The sequence below is a fragment of the Asparagus officinalis genome, chromosome 2 (assembly GCF_001876935.1).
Source record: "Asparagus officinalis chromosome 2, Aspof.V1, whole genome shotgun sequence".
Taxonomy (NCBI): domain Eukaryota; kingdom Viridiplantae; phylum Streptophyta; class Magnoliopsida; order Asparagales; family Asparagaceae; genus Asparagus; species Asparagus officinalis.
This window is the reverse complement of record NC_033795.1, coordinates 71,776,489-71,797,642: the sequence shown is the minus strand read 5'-3', so window position 1 is coordinate 71,797,642 and position 21,154 is coordinate 71,776,489.

The window sequence follows — 21,154 nt, the reverse complement described above, 5'->3', positions numbered from 1 at the left end:
ATCCGTGTTGTAGCGGATCCCGTCAACGGACTCCATGGCCTTTGCGAATCGTTTCGCAAGGCGTTGACGATGCCTTTGGTGGGCTCTCTTCGAGAGAGTCACCACGCCCCCTGCGGCAGAAGGGTTGGCCATAGCAGATCTGACCTGGTTTGAAACTGGAGGAATCTCACCCGATGCGACTTTGGCATCAAACGGGGCGAGATCTTCGTTGGTGGCTTCGACTTCTTCAAACCAACGAGTCTTTCTCCTGGAGGAGAACTTGGACTTCTTGGACTTGCGGGGGGAGGTAGATCCGGACGAGGACACGTACTCCTCGAACTTGGCTTGGTCGAACTCATATATCCGGCGAAGTTCAATCTAATTAACTTCACGCCGTTTAATAGGATGGGTTCACCTACTCAGCATTTGATTTTGTTCGCTGGAAAATTCGTAGGTTTCTTTGTTATTGATTCCATTGTCATCTTGAGTTATAACTTTTTGAGTTACGAAAGATCCGGTCTTTTTATAAGATCCGGTTACAACAAAAATCAAATAAAAATAAACAAAGATTACAACTTTTCTCCTTTTGTGTCGAACGAATCGCGAGCTCCTGTTTTGCAGTCGCTCGCTTTGTGGGTTCTTTGCCTGCGCCGGGGTTGTTTGCCGTGGACCACCGCGAGATCTAGATCCGGTCGGATCTACGCAGTACGACGGGTATTATTTCACCAAGGAAATAATAGCCGGGGAGGATTGTTTCACCAAGGAAACAATCGTCCAAGTCTCGGGATCTAAGACCAAGCCTAGATCCGGAGTTCGTACGCGTAGATCTGAGATCTGATCCTCTCGAACACCTGCCTTATTTGACGTTGATGATCACCGAGCACCAGATCTGAAGGAGTGAGTCCCCGAAGTCCCAAAGTTTCAATCTTTTTTAAGTTCCGAGTCTCCAATCCAGCAGGGCTTCACCTCTCTCCAAAATTTCCAACCCTTCAAAATGAACAACCCCCTCTCCTATTTATAGCCAAGCGTCACTGTGCCCGTGTGCACGTGTGGCCTGAGCCCCCGAAGTCCCAAAGTTCCAATCTTTTTTAAGTTCCGAGTCTCCAATCCAGCAGGGCTTCGCCTCTCTCCAAAATTTCCAACCCTCTCAAATGAACAAGGGGGTGGCCTATTTATAGGCTACCCTCATAGTCTCTGATTTGGTTGATCTGATTTGGCAGTAAATCCGGATCCCGATTAGGCAGTAAATCCGCTTCTGTGTTGGAGTCCGAAACCGATCTTGATTCGATCGTCATTCGTCCGAGTATGCCTTTGGTTGGATGACTTGTTGACTCTTCGAACACTTGGCTTGATCCCGCACATGTATGGATGCATTCCGTCGCTTGATGCGATTCGTCGATCTCGTCGCCTCGTTGGTTCGTCGGTTTGTGCCGAGCTGAGCTAAAGGACCTATAAGCAATTTTATATGCCTACAGATACCCCCTCCAAAGTATTTCAGTCTCGTTCTTTTATAGAAGAGTCTGGAATACTTTGGATATGATTGTCCCCACCTTCAGTCGGTGTAATGGGACCTTGGAATGACTTCCGTTCTTGATTCCTTCAATCTTCCAGGCTATTCGGTGCTTTGTCGAATGTCTGCAAGAGTTCCGGTGCTGCATTTATTGTCTGACCGTTGTCGGAAATTCGAACTTGAAGTCAATTCCTGGTTTTCTGATTTTTAGCTCGTGCTTGTTGGTTGAACACAGAACTGACCCTCGACTGTCGGCGTTGAGTCTTTGTTTGCGACGCGTTGTCCGGCGTAGTGTTGTTGAGTTATCCTTAAGAATGAAAATATTCTCCAGGAACTTCTCAACCAACAATAGGGAATAGTTTATACTCGTATACCTTATTGGAGTATTAAGAAACAGTTTATACTCGTATACTTTTCGGAGTGTTAAGAAGCAGTTTATACTCGTGTACTTTTCGGAGTGTTAAGAAGCAGTTTATACTCGTATACTTTTCGGAGTAAGAAGCAGTTTATACTCGTATACTTTTCGGAGTATTAAGAAGCAGTTTATACTCGTATACTTTTCGGAGTATTAAGAAGCAGTTTATACTCGTATACTTTTCGGAGTATTAAGAAGCAGTTTATACTCGTATACTTTTCGGAGTATTAAGAAGCAGTTTATACTCGTATACTTTTCGGAGTATTAAGAAGCAGTTTATACTCGTATACTTTTCGGAGTATTAAGAAGCAGTTTATACTCGTATACTTTTCGGAGTATTAAGAAGCAGTTTATACTCGTATACTTTTCGGAGTATTAAGAAGCAGTTTATACTCGTATACTTTTCGGAGTATTAAGAAGCAGTTTATACTCGTATACTTTTCGGAGTATTAAGAAGCAGTTTATACTCGTATACTTTTCGGAGTATTAAGAAGCAGTTTATACTCGTATACTTTTCGGAGTATTAAGAAGCAGTTTATACTCGTATACTTTTCGGAGTATTAAGAAGCAGTTTATACTCGTATACTTTTCAGAGTATTAAGAAGCAGTTTATACTCGTATACTTTTCAGAGTATTAAGAAGCAGTTTATACTCGTATACTTTTCAGAGTATTAAGAAGCAGTTTATACTCGTATACTTTTCGGAGTATTAAGAAGCAGTTTATACTCGTATACTTTTCGGAGTATTAAGAAGCAGTTTATACTCGTATACTTTTCGGAGTATTAAGAAGCAGTTTATACTCGTATACTTTTCGGAGTATTAAGAAGCAGTTTATACTCGTATACTTTTCGGAGTATTAAGAAGCAGTTTATACTCGTATACTTTTCGGAGTATTAAGAAGCAGTTTATACTCGTATACTTTTCGGAGTATTAAGAAGCAGTTTATACTCGTATACTTTTCGGAGTATTAAGAAGCAGTTTATACTCGTATACTTTTCAGAGTATTAAGAAGCAGTTTATACTCGTATACTTTTCAGAGTATTAAGAAGCAGTTTATACTCGTATACTTTTCAGAGTATTAAGAAGCAGTTTATACTCGTATACTTTTCGGAGTATTAAGAAGCAGTTTATACTCGTATACTTTTCGGAGTATTAAGAAGCAGTTTATACTCGTATACTTTTCGGAGTATTAAGAAGCAGTTTATACTCGTATACTTTTCGGAGTATTAAGAAGCAGTTTATACTCGTATACTTTTCGGAGTATTAAGAAGCAGTTTATACTCGTATACTTTTCGGAGTATTAAGAAGCAGTTTATACTCGTATACTTTTCGGAGTATTAAGAAGCAGTTTATACTCGTATACTTTTCGGAGTATTAAGAAGCAGTTTATACTCGTATACTTTTCAGAGTATTAAGAAGCAGTTTATACTCGTATACTTTTCAGAGTATTAAGAAGCAGTTTATACTCGTATACTTTTCAGAGTATTAAGAAGCAGTTTATACTCGTATACTTTTCGGAGTATTAAGAAGCAGTTTATACTCGTATACTTTTCGGAGTATTAAGAAGCAGTTTATACTCGTATACTTTTCGGAGTATTAAGAAGCAGTTTATACTCGTATACTTTTCGGAGTATTAAGAAGCAGTTTATACTCGTATACTTTTCGGAGTATTAAGAAGCAGTTTATACTCGTATACTTTTCGGAGTATTAAGAAGCAGTTTATACTCGTATACTTTTCGGAGTATTAAGAAGCAGTTTATACTCGTATACTTTTCGGAGTATTAAGAAGCAGTTTATACTCGTATACTTTTCAGAGTATTAAGAAGCAGTTTATACTCGTATACTTTTCAGAGTATTAAGAAGCAGTTTATACTCGTATACTTTTCAGAGTATTAAGAAGCAGTTTATACTCGTATACTTTTCGGAGTATTAAGAAGCAGTTTATACTCGTATACTTTTCGGAGTATTAAGAAGCAGTTTATACTCGTATACTTTTCGGAGTATTAAGAAGCAGTTTATACTCGTATACTTTTCGGAGTATTAAGAAGCAGTTTATACTCGTATACTTTTCGGAGTATTAAGAAGCAGTTTATACTCGTATACTTTTCGGAGTATTAAGAAGCAGTTTATACTCGTATACTTTTCGGAGTATTAAGAAGCAGTTTATACTCGTATACTTTTCGGAGTATTAAGAAGCAGTTTATACTCGTATACTTTTCAGAGTATTAAGAAGCAGTTTATACTCGTATACTTTTCAGAGTATTAAGAAGCAGTTTATACTCGTATACTTTTCAGAGTATTAAGAAGCAGTTTATACTCGTATACTTTTCGGAGTATTAAGAAGCAGTTTATACTCGTATACTTTTCGGAGTATTAAGAAGCAGTTTATACTCGTATACTTTTCGGAGTATTAAGAAGCAGTTTATACTCGTATACTTTTCGGAGTATTAAGAAGCAGTTTATACTCGTATACTTTTCGGAGTATTAAGAAGCAGTTTATACTCGTATACTTTTCGGAGTATTAAGAAGCAGTTTATACTCGTATACTTTTCGGAGTATTAAGAAGCAGTTTATACTCGTATACTTTTCGGAGTATTAAGAAGCAGTTTATACTCGTATACTTTTCAGAGTATTAAGAAGCAGTTTATACTCGTATACTTTTCAGAGTATTAAGAAGCAGTTTATACTCGTATACTTTTCAGAGTATTAAGAAGCAGTTTATACTCGTATACTTTTCGGAGTATTAAGAAGCAGTTTATACTCGTATACTTTTCGGAGTATTAAGAAGCAGTTTATACTCGTATACTTTTCGGAGTATTAAGAAGCAGTTTATACTCGTATACTTTTCGGAGTATTAAGAAGCAGTTTATACTCGTATACTTTTCGGAGTATTAAGAAGCAGTTTATACTCGTATACTTTTCGGAGTATTAAGAAGCAGTTTATACTCGTATACTTTTCGGAGTATTAAGAAGCAGTTTATACTCGTATACTTTTCGGAGTATTAAGAAGCAGTTTATACTCGTATACTTTTCAGAGTATTAAGAAGCAGTTTATACTCGTATACTTTTCAGAGTATTAAGAAGCAGTTTATACTCGTATACTTTTCAGAGTATTAAGAAGCAGTTTATACTCGTATACTTTTCGGAGTATTAAGAAGCAGTTTATACTCGTATACTTTTCGGAGTATTAAGAAGCAGTTTATACTCGTATACTTTTCGGAGTATTAAGAAGCAGTTTATACTCGTATACTTTTCGGAGTATTAAGAAGCAGTTTATACTCGTATACTTTTCGGAGTATTAAGAAGCAGTTTATACTCGTATACTTTTCGGAGTATTAAGAAGCAGTTTATACTCGTATACTTTTCGGAGTATTAAGAAGCAGTTTATACTCGTATACTTTTCGGAGTATTAAGAAGCAGTTTATACTCGTATACTTTTCAGAGTATTAAGAAGCAGTTTATACTCGTATACTTTTCAGAGTATTAAGAAGCAGTTTATACTCGTATACTTTTCAGAGTATTAAGAAGCAGTTTATACTCGTATACTTTTCGGAGTATTAAGAAGCAGTTTATACTCGTATACTTTTCGGAGTATTAAGAAGCAGTTTATACTCGTATACTTTTCGGAGTATTAAGAAGCAGTTTATACTCGTATACTTTTCGGAGTATTAAGAAGCAGTTTATACTCGTATACTTTTCGGAGTATTAAGAAGCAGTTTATACTCGTATACTTTTCGGAGTATTAAGAAGCAGTTTATACTCGTATACTTTTCGGAGTATTAAGAAGCAGTTTATACTCGTATACTTTTCGGAGTATTAAGAAGCAGTTTATACTCGTATACTTTTCAGAGTATTAAGAAGCAGTTTATACTCGTATACTATTGTTCGCGTGGAAAACTGTTTTCTTTTTCATTGATATGATTGTCATCTTGGGTTACAAAGATCCGGTCTTTTATAGATCCGGTTACAACTAAATCAAAGAAAAAAGAGAAAAATTACAACTTTCCTTATTTGTCGAACGAATCGCGAGATCCTGTTTTGCGGTCTCTCGCTTTTGTGGGTTCTTTGCCGACGCCGGGGTTAATCCGTGGACCACCGCGCGATCTAGATCCGGTCGGATCTACACGATTATACGGGTATTATTCCACGAAGGGAATAATAGCCGGGAGGGATTAGTCCACCAAGGGAATAATCGCTCGGATCTCGAGATCTAAGACCAAGCTTAGATCTGGAGTGTAGTCTCGTGTAGATCTCAGATCTGTTCTTTCTTCCTCTCGAAATCCTGCCTTTTCTGACGTGGATGCTCGCCGAGGATCAGATCTGAATGTGCAAGTCTTCAGGTCTTCAAAGCTCCGAGTTCACTCTTCAATCCGGCAGAGTTTCGGCTCTTGAAAGTTGCCGAGCCACCCATGGGTGGCTCGGCTTTGGCCGAGCCACCTATGGGTGGCTCGGCTTAAGCCGAGCCCCCTTAGGTGTGGGTTTTCCGAGTTTTGTCCGTGATTCGGTTGATTGAGACTCTGATTGGTTGATCTGATTTGGTAGTAAGTCGGATTCCTGATTTGGCAGTAAATCCGCTTCTGAGTTCGAGTCCGAAACTGATCTTGATTCGATCGTGATTCGTCCGAGTCTATTCTCGGTTGGATGACTCGTTAATTCCTTAATTCGTTAGCTTGATTCTGCACGCGGGTGGATTCATTCCGTTGTTCGCGTGCGATTGGTCGACCTCGTCGCCTCGTTGGTTCGTCGGTTTGTGCCGAGCTGAGCTAAGGGACCTATAAGCAATTTTATATGCCTACAAATGACACATTGTCTTCGCGCGCTCGCTTCAAGACACGGATTCGATGTTGCTTTTACTCCTAGCCATCAATTCGATAGGGATCGTGTCTTGAACTGCCAGATCCTAGCCATTCACACAGAATTCCAAACGTCCCACCTTGCTCACGGCCGTTCGATTTGAATCGCAAAATCGAGATCATATGCTCTAGTGAAATCCTACGTATATAGAGTGGACTCCTCTCTTTTACAGGAGGATCACTGCGCTCGTAAGTTCTCTCACTCAAACTTTCTTGGAGAAAGCCTGGACCTCTTAGATTCGAAATGGCTTCGGGAGTGGGAACATACGCTTCAAAGGGGAAGAGGCCAGCCATCGAGCCCGAGCCCATCATCATTTCGATGACGAGGAGGAGGAACGCGCCTACGCTTCTCCTTAGCAGTCTCCTCAGTTTCCTCCTTCCGACGAAGGGGTTGTCCCTTTGATCCCACCTATTGTCGTGGTTCGAGCCGGTCAGGAAGTGGTCTCCCCGAGTTCTAGATCTGCACAGGGTGTTCTCAGGCAACTGCAGAATGCCATAAGGAAAGGGGTTTCCATCACTAGCCTTAGCTGGGGAACCTATGCAGATTTCAAGCCCTTCCTGATGGACTGCATCGCCGCTCTCAGGCGTATGGGCGAGGCTTGAGAGGTCTCACGCTGCCTGGTCAGTCTTCTCGACTTCGAGTCACGTCTGATACACTTAGAAGCCCTGCTACGGGCTGAGGTTCGAAGGGAGGTGGGGAATCAGGCCCAAGCAGATCAAACAAGGAGGATAGCCGCCACTGAAGCTGCTCTTGCCATTGAGCTGGTATAGGTTCGACCGAGCGGGTCGATATTTTAGGGCTCGTTCCTTGTTTTCAGCATGAATGTATCTTCATAACTTTCGGATGTATTGTTAAGTTAGCTATGAATGGAATCATGTTTTCTTTATTTATATTTTTCATGCGTATATTTCCCCTTACGTGATTGATTCTTTTAGGATTTTTGGCAAATCCCCAACCTTCAACGGGTTTGATTTGCCTTTACCGATTACCGTTTGAATCAGGCTAGTCATACTATTCCCCTCAGTATGATGAGTTTTCGAGAGGTTTCTCTTAGGATTTTTAGCAAACCCTCAGCCATCAACGTGTTTGACTTGCCTTTACTGATTACCGTTTGAATCGGGCTAGCCGTACTACTCCCCTCAGTACGATGAGTTATCAAAGAGATTTCTCTTAGGCTTAACGCTAAGATTTCTCTTCTAACCCAGGCCATTCGAGGCTTGGGTATAGGTTAACCGTCAGGTCATGGTCTGGTTGGGTCGTGTGGGTGAGTTAGCCTTATACGGGGCGAATTGAAAGATCGACGCTTCAGATGAGTTCGATCAATCGGGTGAGCAGAGAATTTATACGCGGGATTCACGCACGCAGGCGGATTAGACTGAATGGGCGATCAGCGTATTTTAGGCAAAATTCGTTCTTTTAGGCGAAACGAGTCTAGGGTTCGCAGGCGAATTTCGTTCTTGCGGGCGAAATTTGAAATTGTGATGACGAGTTGCACGTCCGCAGGCAAAATTTGTCCCCATGGGCGAGATTCAAAACCTGTGCACCACGTGTCTGGCGGGTGGGGCTTCGTACTTTCTAGCTAAGTCCGCGTGGGCTTGTCAGACCGCATCAAGTGTGATTCGACAAGGCAACGTCGCTTCCGTGCACCTCGCACGAGGCTGAATTGTGGCCGTCATCTTGACCTCGACCGTTAGATTTGGTTGCGAATGCTCCCTTGGTTCGGGTCCTGAAGTCGACTCGCCCGACCCATTCTTCATTTTGACGGTTTCTCTGTAACCGTTGGAGATCGAACTGCTGAGAGCGATCCGGACCGTCGATTTCGATCTTGGCCACATCGTTAAACCGCAGACGTTTCGCCTTTAAATAGACTTCATCTTCTTCTTTTGGAGACTACTGTGCTCAATAATTTCTACCCGCTCAAACCTTTCAAAGAGAAAAGCTCAGGTTTCTTTCTCGATTCTCCGATATGGCGCCAAAGTCTAAGAGGTGCGCTTCGAAGAGAAAGGGCTCAGGCGGTCCTTCTAGCGATGCTACTGCTGGTGCGGTTGCCGGCGTCTCTGGAGCGTATTCAGGTAAGTTCAACGACTTCGCATTGATGAATGACGCTGAATTGAGAAGACGAGCACTGTTTGTTCATATTCTTTTATGGATTTTGCTATTTTTGGCAATTTCCCTGATTTAGGTGAATCCCCCCCTTTTCAGGCGGATTCGGCCTTTGCTAGGCGAATCCAGTTCCTGTCAGACAGTCTTGTCTTTTATCAGGCGGATTCGATTACCCTCAGGTGGATCTAGCCTAACAGGGGGGTTTGTCCTTTGACGGGCAGGTTCTACCTTTGTCAGGCGAACTCGGTACTGGCCAGGCAGACTTAGTCTCGCCAGGCGAAATCCATTTGCTGAGATTCACCTGCTTGACGGACTTGAAGTTTTCTGATTCACATTTCTGATTCCAAATGTGATTTTAGTTCTAATCCTTTGATCTTGTTTTGCAGCCACGTTTTCTGATGAGGCCCTCCCGAAGGGTGTTGCCATTGGTCTTGCCGGCGGCTCGGGCTATACGGCGCCCTCCCGATTCCCTCTTCGTGATCTAGTGCCCGTGTTTGCTGCTCATAAGCCGGAGGAGTTGGTCAAGAGAGTGACTGATGAGCATCATCTTATGTTGCGTGAATTGATTACTGATGCAGCGTTGACAGACATGGCCAGGACGGAGCTAAAAAAGCCCCAGTTCATGTTTGATGATGTCGCGACTGACCCTTCGGCTCTATTGCTTGGAGAGAGTAAATGGCTTCGTGTCATGGATGGAGTCCATTACTATCTTCCCAATATGCCGAGGGGGTTTTCGATCGTCGAGTTGCGGTCACTTGCGGTCCCGAGATCGATGAACTGGGATCTAACCCCTACTCAAGATGGGGTACTTTGCGGGGTCTTCACAGGGTTGTCCGCTGGGTATAGGGTCGACAGCTCTTGTAAGCGTGTGGTCGCCTTGTGTCCCGACTTGCTGAATAATGAATGGCCCGTGGGGGAAACGACTACAGTGGCAGAGACTTTCCATCACCGTTTCTTCCGGGCCGGGGGGCTATTCCCTCCGAAGGACTTCAGGACTCCGGGATGGATTCATTCTGCGCCTGACAGTGGCACTTGGTGGTCAAAGATCACCGAGTACGTCTTGATGGAGAACTCTGACCTTGCGGGCTCAGAGCTATTCATGGCTATCCGAGCCACCCAGCATGGCCTGAAGATCAACGCCCCTCAGTTCCACAGTATCTTAGAACTTTACTATCCGGATAGTGGTACATTCTTCACTCCCAATGGCGAGCTTGGCACAACCCTCTAAGAGATGTATGATGTGTCAGGGCTGCCTTTGGGGAGCTTCCCCTACGAGGAGTACGTACCGGGTCAGGACGAGATCGACTATCTTTCGGGTCGATTCCTCCTGATGGTTGAGACCTTATGGGAGTTGCTCGGCCACTACCACATATGTCTTGACACCCTGGGCGCAGTGGACCATAAAGGCAAGAAGAAGAGGGCTCCAGGGATTAGTCACAAGAACTGGGCTGACTACCTATTCCCGAGGAATGATGTCAAGAGGAGGCCTACTTTACCACCGGGCGAGTGTGACCAGGCCGAGGTGGAGAGACGGATGGCCAAAGGGGAATCCGCCGTAACCCTTGAACATGATGAGGGTGGGTTCCTATTCGGGACGACCTTCTAATCATTCCACCACCAGGCCAAGTCCCCCATATCCGCAAAGGCTCTGCTCGCGGGATACATCATGCTGTAATTGAAGAGGTGTGTGGTTCCCACCCACTCCTTCGAGGCGCTCCCGGTGGAGATGGTTTACCCTGCGGTACGCTTGGCCTATGGGAGGCCGTATGCGTTGGTGTCAGCAACGGTGGCTTGTATCCAAATGGGGCTTCGCACACTGACAAACCAGTTTTGCCGTGTGTCGTATGTTGACGAGGGAGAAGGCGAAATCACTAGGAATCCTAATCCGAGAGTGGGGCTGTCGTACACTTACTTGATGGCATGGTTTGTATACTACTGCGAGTGTTTGATGAGTGCCTCAGCGGCTCTACAGGAAGAGGGATCTGTCCCATTCGTCCAACGTCTGGAAAGATGCTCTTGGAAGTGTAAAGATGTCTCTGACATGAGGAAGACGTTGTCTTATTTCGGTCACTACAACTTCCGACGATTCTTTCCTTACTTCACTCGGGGTGGCTATGGCGAGTCGTTTCGGGATGTGTCGACAGCGGGCCATAACATCGTTCTCTCCTGTGGGGCCTTCTGATGGTTAGTTAACATCCGGCCAGGGTATCACGTCTTGCGAACGGGCTCTGTGTGTTACCTCGAGCCCTATTTCCCTTGTAGGTTTGCTCGTCAGTTCGGGTATGACCAGCTCTATGTTGGGAACGTCAACCCTCATTTTTACTACGAAGGAGGGTTGGTTGATGGTGCGCGAGGGTGGTTTTGGACCTACGCCGGTTGCACCAATGTGCACTTCGAATTGCCGGCTAAGGATCGCGACCTTCGCTATTTTCTCCTCTATTGTCGGTGGTATCGAGGTGCCAGTGCAAACCCTGAGGGCTTTCGGTTTCAAAGTTCTTGCCTGGAAGAGCGCGGGCGCCACTCGAATGCAGCTCCCCGATCCTCAAGGCGAAGGGGTCGACAAACTATGGAGGAATGGTTTGAAGATGTCCCTGATGAGGAGGCCAAGGATCTTCACGTTGGCTTGGGAGACTTCGGGGAATTCGCTGCTCGCGCTTCGTCCTCTCATCCTCAATTGGATCTCGTCGACGCGCCGGGAGGATATGATGAGTTAGCCCGGGAGGGTGAACTCCAGGAACAGGCTCGGGGAGCAATTGCTGGGCGGCTGAGATGCCGCTCCTGGCTCCTAGCAGCTCTCTTCTTTCCAAGCGACAACGTGAGGCCGTGGCCGACAGTTCCAGGGTGGAGGTAGCTAAGAAGTCCCATCACAAGGAGGCGGCTGAGGCTATTGGAGTAACGAGAGGCCGGGATGACGCAACTCCTATGCTAATTCCCGGGGTGACTACCCCTACGACCAGTGGCATTACGCCCGATTCGCTTACCGCTTTGGAGACGGTTCCGACAGCTTCGGAGGTCGTTCCCTCGTCGTCTGATGTGGAACACCAGGCGGTGGTTTCGACGACTCCTACTATTGTACCGAGACGTAACCCTTAATATTGTACCCTCGGGTGCAGGGTCGAATTAGCATTATCTGACGTTTGCGTTGACTCAATGTAGGCACGGTTGAGGAGGCGATCCTTATTTCTTTTCGATGAAGATGGGGGGACAGGAGATAAGGCAGAGCTCGGCAACTCAGGTAAGAGCATGGTCGAACGTCGTTGATCTATCTCTACTGAACTGCCCATGGGGTTCTTTTCAGAAGTTATTGTTAATCTCCTTCCTATATTTGTAGTTGCTCCGGCCTCGGATGATGCTGGAAAAGAGTATTCCCCCTCTTAGGCTGACCAATCGGCTGAAGAGGGCAGCGAAACAGACAGCAAAGATGATGACTCGATCCATGAGATGATGTCGAGCGATGAGGGACCGTCTGACTCTAAAGGGGAAACTCACGCTCCTGAAGAAGCGTTGGTCAAGGTAGGGTCGTCATCCCAGGGGGCTTCTGCCCAAGGGGAAGCATCTACCCGTGTGGTGGTTGATCCCTCGCCCCCTATCTTGACGACCATTGAGATTGCGCTCAGATCCATGGTCGAGACCCCGATGATGTTGGTTTGTGCCTCAGCCTCAGTGGTGTCTGTTACTACTCCCGTTACTATGGCTATCAGTGCTTCGGCCCCGGCTCTGGTGATGACATTGGTAGTTGATGAGGCCACCCTCTCTCCCTTAGCTCGTTCGCGTAAAAAGTTGGTGGATCAAACCATTGCCAGACTCCAAGACACCCTTGCAGACAGCATCAGGCTCGCATTGGAAGAAAGCTGCCCCTTTGAGGAGTTCAGGGAGGCCCTTGAATATCATGTGGGCTTCTTGATCAAGATGCTTGGTGCTTCCGCTGCCAATCAGCATTTCAAGCACTTGGAAGAGGTAGAGCGGACTATCCGACAACTGCTTACCCTTCGTGCTACGAGCTCCGAGATTGTTCATCTTGCGTCCGGCGAGTTTCAAACAGCATTGGAGGAGCGTGATCGCAGACTGGATGAGACAATGTCTTTGGAGGCGAGGCTGATGGAAGAATTAGAGCGCATCAAGGCCGAGGACGAACGAGTGAGCCGAGAGCAATAAAAGGCTGACTCCCACTTCTCTCGCTTGTCTTCGGAGATAGCAAAGACCAAACAAATCATTACTAATGTGCAGGCCTCGCTGGCCACTCAGGAGAAGGCTCATAAACAGCTGGTAGGGGAGTTGGAGAAACTCGAATCTCGACAGCAGTTGGCCATTGACGCTATCGCGGAGAAAGGCCGAGCGCTCAAGGAGGCGAGACACACCGTCCAAGACTTGCTTTTGCACTCTGAGGAGGATATTCGTCGAGAGATCCTGAAGAGGCTTGAGCTCAGGCGTGCCAAAGAGATTCGCGAGTTGGAGTCACGGCTGAGAGATTTGTAATTTTCTTTTGATTATATCATTGTATTAAAACCTCTCTTAATGAATGGAATCGTGTTTTTTCATCCCAGTCATTGTTCCTTTTGTTGAATATCACATCTCCATGATAGTGTTTTGATGATAACAATTTATAAAGTGTGTGCACTAACTTTTATATGCAGATTTCAACATCAGAATATGTACAAGTGCAAGTTGATTTCAAGGCATTTTGAAGTGAAGAAAATGAAGAACAAATGAGATAATGTATTTTATATTTTCTTTACTTAGAATAATTGTACAAGCCTTGATCACACACACGCACACACACACAATATTAGAACACACTAACACAGGCTTAGTGTGTTGGTTAACTATAGAAATCCCCTATGTTAACCATTAGAATTATAGTTAAAACTTGATTATAAAAACTCCTTATAGCAGAATTTTTGATCTTAGTAGTCGACTAATTAGAATAGTAGTCGACTACTCGTGTATAAAACTCAAATACATGTTTCTGTCAATTTACAGTATAGTCGACTAATAGTGATTATAGTCGACTACTCAAGTGTTTGACAGAAACATAAGTTTCTGATATTTTACAGTATAGTCGACTAATGTCAACAGTAGTCGACTACTGAACTCAAATTTCATTTTATCAGTTTCTGTCAAAATACAGTGTAGTCGACTAATGGGCTTTGTAGTCGACTACTGAGAAAATTTTATCAAATACATATCATTTAGGCAATTTACAGAGGTTAAAAGAATCCTAAGCCACTGCTGCACTTCACTACACATTCAAGGCTTATAGGATCAATTGTGTTCTTGCTTCAACAAGGATTTCTCTCGGGTTTGAGAGGGTTAATCTCTTGGTTTAGAAATTTGTGTTCAAATTGACAAGGTGTTTGTCAATTGGTGTTGCAATTTGCAGGGACTTGCAAATTGGTCAGGTTTGCGTTTGATTTTGTAAGTTTATTCAAAATCATAGTGGAAACTCTCAAGCGGGATTTGCTTGGGGACTGGATGTACACCAGTTTGGTGGAACCAGTATAAAATCCTTGTGTTTGTGTTTGCAAATTTCTGAGATTGCCATTTTTTTCTTTGCAATTTATTATCTACTTTGCAATAATTTTAAAAGAACACTATTCACCCCCCCTCTAGTGTTCAAGTGTATCTATTTCAGATCCTACATTTGGTATCAGAGCAAGGTGAAAGATGGCATTGTCAAATACATCACAATTCAAGGAAGGTCACTCTACAAATCGTCCTCCAATGTTCGATGGCACGAACTACAACTACTGGAAGTGTAGGATGAAGATCTATCTCCAATCTCTTGGCTACGAACTTTGGAACGTCGTTGAAACGAAATATGAAAAGCCAACTACTCCTTTCGCGGAATGGACTACATCTCAAAGGAACAATGCAAACTTGGATTCTAAAGCAATGAATACCTTATTTTGTGCACTTGACAAGAATGAGTTCAATAGAGTGTCAACGGCCACATCTGCAAACGATATTTGGCATACACTTGAGGTAAATCATGAAGGTACAAATAAAGTTAAAGAATCTAAAATTTCTGTTCTTGTGCACAGATTTGAATTATTCAAGATAAAGGAAAATGAGACTATTGGAGAAATGTTTACAAGATTCACCGACATCACAAATTCTCTCATTGGTCTTAGAAAAACATATACTCAAGTGGAGATGATAAGAAAGATACTTCGTTCACTTACTCCACAATGGGAAAAGAAAGTTATCGCAATTGAAGAAGCTAATGATTTGTCAACTCTTACGGTTGAAAATCTTATTGGTAATCTTATGGCATATGAAGTACAACTTGAAGACAGGAAGAATGATGAAGAATCTAAGAACAAGAAAGTTCTTGCATTTAATACTACTTCAGATAAAGAAGATTCAGATGATGATGATGAAGAAATGGGCATGTTTGCACGAAAATTTCAGAAATTTATAAAACGAGGTAATTTTAAATCTAAGAGTTCAATTTCAAATAACCCTCTTTGTTTTAAGTGTAATAAACCAGGGCATATGAAGAAAGATTGTCCAATGTTGAAGAATAAACAAAAATCAAGTTATTTCAACAACTTCAACAATATTCAAAATAACAAGAAGAGGAAAGCAATGGCGGTCACTTGGGATGATAGTGATGAATCATCCTCAGATGAAGAAATTGAAGAAAAGGAAAGTGCTCACATGTGTTTCATGGCACAAGATGAAGTAAGTGAAAATGAAGAACTTTTAGATGCTTTTAATGAATTATATGAAACTTTTGTAAGATTAAAAATATCACATAATTTTCTTAAAGGTGAAAATAAAAGATTACTTGAAGAAATTTCTGATTTAAATTCCTCTATTTTTTTCTAATTCTCAAATATTGAATTGAAAGAAGAAAATTATTCTTTGCTTAAAGAAAATGAATGTTTATCTAATGAGAATATTTATTTAAAATCAGAATGTAATGATTTAAAAATTCGCATTAATAGTTTAGATAAAGATATTTCTTCTTTTAAATCAAGATATGAAGATATATGTTTAAATGTAAGCAAATTTAATAAAGGAAAAGAAAATCTTAATAATATTCTTTCTTTTCAAAGAGAATCACAAAAGACAAAAGGATTAGGTTTTCAATTTAATAAAAATAAATCAAAGAAAACAATTTTTGTAAAACCTTCTCATGATTTGTATGATTATAGAACTGAAAATTTGTGTAAAAAGAAATCAAAATTCTTTTCTATTTGGGTTCCAAAAGAATTATCTTCTTTACATAAGAATTTTTATATTTCTGATTTTATTAAAAATATTTGTTTATCACCTAACTATTTAGGCAAATCAAACTCTTCATGGGTTTGGTTTCCTAAAGGCTAATTTAAAGGACCCAACATAGTATGGGTACCAAAATGTAAATGTTTATTATTTCAGGTACCCAAGAAAGATAGGTGGATTTTGGATAGTGGTTGCTCCAAACATATGACTGGAAATATACAATTGTTGTCATCTTTTCAAAACAAGGATGGAGGTACCGTTACTTTTGGAGATAACAACAAAGGAAAAGTCATCGGTATTGGATCTGTCGGTAATCCAAACAAACCTATCATTGATAATGTTTTATTAGTTGATGGTCTTAAACATAATTTACTTAGTATTAGTCAACTTTGTGATAAAGGTTTTAAAATTGTTTTTGAAAAAGAATCATGCTTAATTTATGATATTGATTTAATAACTATTATTTTTAAAGGCCATAGAAAGAATAACATATATGTGTTATCTATGAATAATATTTCAAATGAACATTGTCTTATTGCATCATCTAATGATTCTATTTTATGGCATAAACGTTTTGGACATGTTAACTTTAAACATATGTCTAAGATTTCTAAAAATGATTCAGTAAATGGTTTACCTAAGATGTCTTTTAAAAATAATTTTTGTGATGCATGTCAACAAGGAAAAATGCACAAATCTTCTTTTAAATCTAAAAATGTAATATCTACAAATAGACCTTTAGAATTAATTCACATAGATCTTTTTGGTCCATCTAGAGTAGCATCTTTAAATGGAAGTAGATATGCATTTGTTCTTGTTGATGATTATTCTAGATTCACATGGGTAATTTTTCTTAAACATAAAAATGATGCTTTTAATGAGTTTTCTATATTTTGCAAAAGAATTCAAAATCAAAAATCTACTTCTATTATCTCTATACGAAGTAATCATGGAGGTGAATTTAAAAATGAATTATTTGCAAATTATTGTGACAAACATGGTATATCACATACTTTTTCTTTTCCTCATGCTGCTCCACAAAATGGAGTTGTAGAAAGGAAAAATAGAACTTTACAAGAATGTGCTAGAACCATGTTGTGTGATAGTAATTTACCAAAATATTTTTGGGCAGAAGCTGTATCAACAGCTTGTTATGTATTAAATAGAGTTTTATTACGACCTATTTTAAAGAAAACATCTTATGAATTATTTTATAACAAAATTCCTAAAGTATCTTACTTTAAAGTTTTTGGTTGTAAATGTTTTATCTTAAACACAAAGGATAACTTAGATAAATTTGATTCTAAATCCGATGAAGGAATTTTTGTTGGATATTCTAATCACAGTAAAGCATATAGAATTTATAACAAAAGAACACAAGTTATTGAAGAATCTTTACATGTTTCTTTTGATGAAATTTTTTCAAAAACACCTATTATATTAAATAATGATGATGATGTAATTGATACTATACATGATACTCCTATGATAGATATTACAAAAGATGATAATCTACAAAATAATTTACCTAAAGATTTTGTAGAAGTTAGAAATCATCCACATGATTTAATTATTGAAAATATTTCTGATAAAATAACTACTAGATCTCATTTTAATTTGATTGCTCATAATGCTTTTATTTCAACTATTGAACCTAAAAATATAAAAGAAGCACTTCTTAATGATTCATGGATAATTGCTATGCAAGATGAACTTAATCAATTTACTAGAAATAATATTTGGGATCTTATACCTAGACCTCAAAATAAATCCATTATTGGAACAAAATAGATTTTTAGAAACAAATTAGATGAATTTGGTCAAGTTGTTAGAAACAAAGCTAGATTAGTTGCTCAAGGTTATAATCAAGAAGAAGGAATTGATTATGATGAAACTTTTGCACCTGTTGCTCGATTAGAATCAATTAAAATTTTACTTGCATTTGCATGTTTTATGAATTTTAAATTATTTCAAATGGATGTTAAAAGTGCTTTTCTAAATGGTTTTATAAAAGAAGAAGTTTTTGTAGAACAACCTCCAGGTTTTGAACATGAAAATTTTCCAAATCATGTTTTTAAACTTAAGAAAGCATTATATGGTCTTAAACAAGCACCTCGTGCATGGTATGATAGATTAAAGAAATTTCTTTTAACTTCAGGTTTTGATATTGGAAAAGTTGATTCAACATTGTTTATTAAGAAAATAAATAAAGATATTTTACTAATTCAAATATATGTAGATGATATTATTTTTGGTTCTACTAACAATAATCTTTGTCAAGAATTTGCTAAGAATATGCAGGATGAATTTGAAATGAGTCACATGGGTGAACTAAATTTCTTTCTTGGACTTCAAATTAAACAATTGAAAGAAGGAATTTTCATCAATCAAAGCAAGTACGCAAAAGATTTACTTAAAAGATTCGGATTGGAAAATTCAACAAGCAAACCAACACCTATGAGCACTACTACATCTCTTGACAAAGATGAAAATGGTAAGAATGTTGATCAAAAGCTCTATCGAGGTATGATTGGATCACTTCTTTACATTACTGCTAGTAGACCTGATATTATGTTTAGTGTATGTTTATGTGCAAGATTTCAATCAAATCCTAAAGTTTCACATCTTAAAGCAGTAAAAAGAATATTTAGATATATTAAAGATACTACAAATTATGGTTTATTTTATCCAAAACATAGTTCATTTGATTTAATATCATATAGTGATGCTGATTTTGCCGGATGTAAATCTGATAGAAAAAGTACAAGTGGAACATGTTATTTCTTAGGACATTCATTTGTATCTTGGTTTAGTAAAAAACAAAATTCAGTGTCATTATCGACAACTGAAGCTGAATATATTGCGGTAAGTCTTGCATGTGCACAAATATTATGGATGAAACAAACTTTAACTGATTATTGCATAAATTGTCCCATATCATCTATTATGTGTGATAATTCTAGTGCAATTAATTTATCTAAAAATCCTATTCAACACTCACGTACAAAACACATTGATATTAGACATCATTTTTTACGTGATCATGTGCTTAAATATGATATTTCATTAGAATTTATACCTACAGATAAACAAATAGCAGATATATTAACAAAACCCCTAAAAGAAGAAATTTATGTTAAATTAAGAAGGGAATTAGGTATATGTTCAATTGAAGATTTAAATTAATTTTTAAAACAAACATATATACATTTATTCCCTAAATAGTCGACTAATTTGACTTATAGTCGACTACATGTACAAGTCTTACAAATATTTTTTTCTGAAAAATTACAGTGTAGTCGACTACTTGCCTTTATAGTCGACTACTCTGAGTTAAAATCTTAAAATCAACTTTCTGTTGTTTACAGTGTAGTCGACTACAATACAGATTAGTCGACTACTCTGAGTTAAAAACTGAAACTCATCTTTCTGTCGATTACAGTATAGTCGACTACTCTCACTATTAGTCGACTAATGATTCTGAACTTTCAGTTTTACAGTTTTTAAGCCTAGTGGATTTTTTCTTAGATTCAAACCTAAAACCCAATACTCATACCCGTTTCAGTTAAGTAAAATTCATCTCAACCATTGTTTTTCAACTCTATCAATCCTAACCACACATTTAAGATTAAATCTTAACCATACACTCAATTTACTATCAAATCTCAACCATTCATTGTATTTTATTCTTAAAAGATAAAGTAAAAATTATAAACTACCCACTAACTCTACCCAAAACCGAAAACCCATCTTCCCCACTTCAGAATCAACGATTCCAGGTTAAGGCATCTCTCTTTTCTCAATTTTTCTCCATCAATTTCTTCAAATCTTTCATATCTGTCAAGCATTCAAGCTCAGTAGTCGACTAATCCAAGCTATAGTCGACTATTCTAGGGTTTCTACAGTTTGGTAATTGTTTCTAAACTTGATCTTTACATCTTTTGTTATTTATCTATATAATCATGTCTAGATCTAAGAAAGCTAAGCAAACCCATACCTCTATCAATGATGAAATCATCATATATTTAAAAAGTCCTGATTTATTAGAAGAATTTAACAAAATATCATCTTTTGAAGTTCTTTCAGGACGATTTGTGAAATTTGATGATTTTATTCCATGGAATTTTGGGTCTTATTTTGAAAATGTGAGATTGCTTGAATTATTCTCTGCTGAAAATAAAAAAAAAACCCACATATCCATTTCTTGTGCAACTGTTCTATACTAATATAGAACGTGTGGGAACTATTAGTGGTTCTGAAAAACTCAAAACTCTTGTTAAAGGAATAGAGATTGACTTAACTACAAAGTCAATTTGTAAAATCTTTAATATTCCTTATCAAGGAGTTTCTCTTAGGTTTGTTAAGATAAATGATCCAGATTTGCTATCTAATCATATATTTCTTCCTGGATATGGCAAACCTTTAAATAACTCAAACAAACTTCATCCAATTCCTAGGTTCATTGCACGAATCTTAGCTTATAACTTGTTTCCAATAACTGGGAGTTTTCATTTTATTTCCCTAGATTTAGCAAAAGCTATATATGCTATAATGGGAAATATTCAAGTTAATTGGGCTGAAGTTTACTTTGACAATCTTCTGACTATTCCAAGAGGATTTCTTCCTTATGGTGCATTCCTAACTAAAATCTTTGACAAATTCCATGTTGATCTCCAATCTGAAAATTCTGTTGTCCGTTCCATTGAATTTTTTGATTTAAATGCCCTAACTAGGATGAAATTGACAAACTTTAAAATTCAAGAACAAAATCCTCAAAATGAACATGAACCTCATCAAGAAGAAATTCCACAATCTTCAACTCAAGCAGGAGCTTCTTCAAGTCAACCACCACCATTTCCTACAGAACCCTCATTCTTTTCAGACGTGCAATACAACACTTTAAGTGCACGTATCCTTGAACTTGAAACTGGTCAAAGAGCTCTATATGCACAGAATTCATATATCATTAGTAATCAAGAAGAGCTAATCAAGAAGTTTGAAGACATAGACACAAAGCTTAATACGTATTTTCAAGGACAGCAACCTCCTCCAGCACCTTAAGA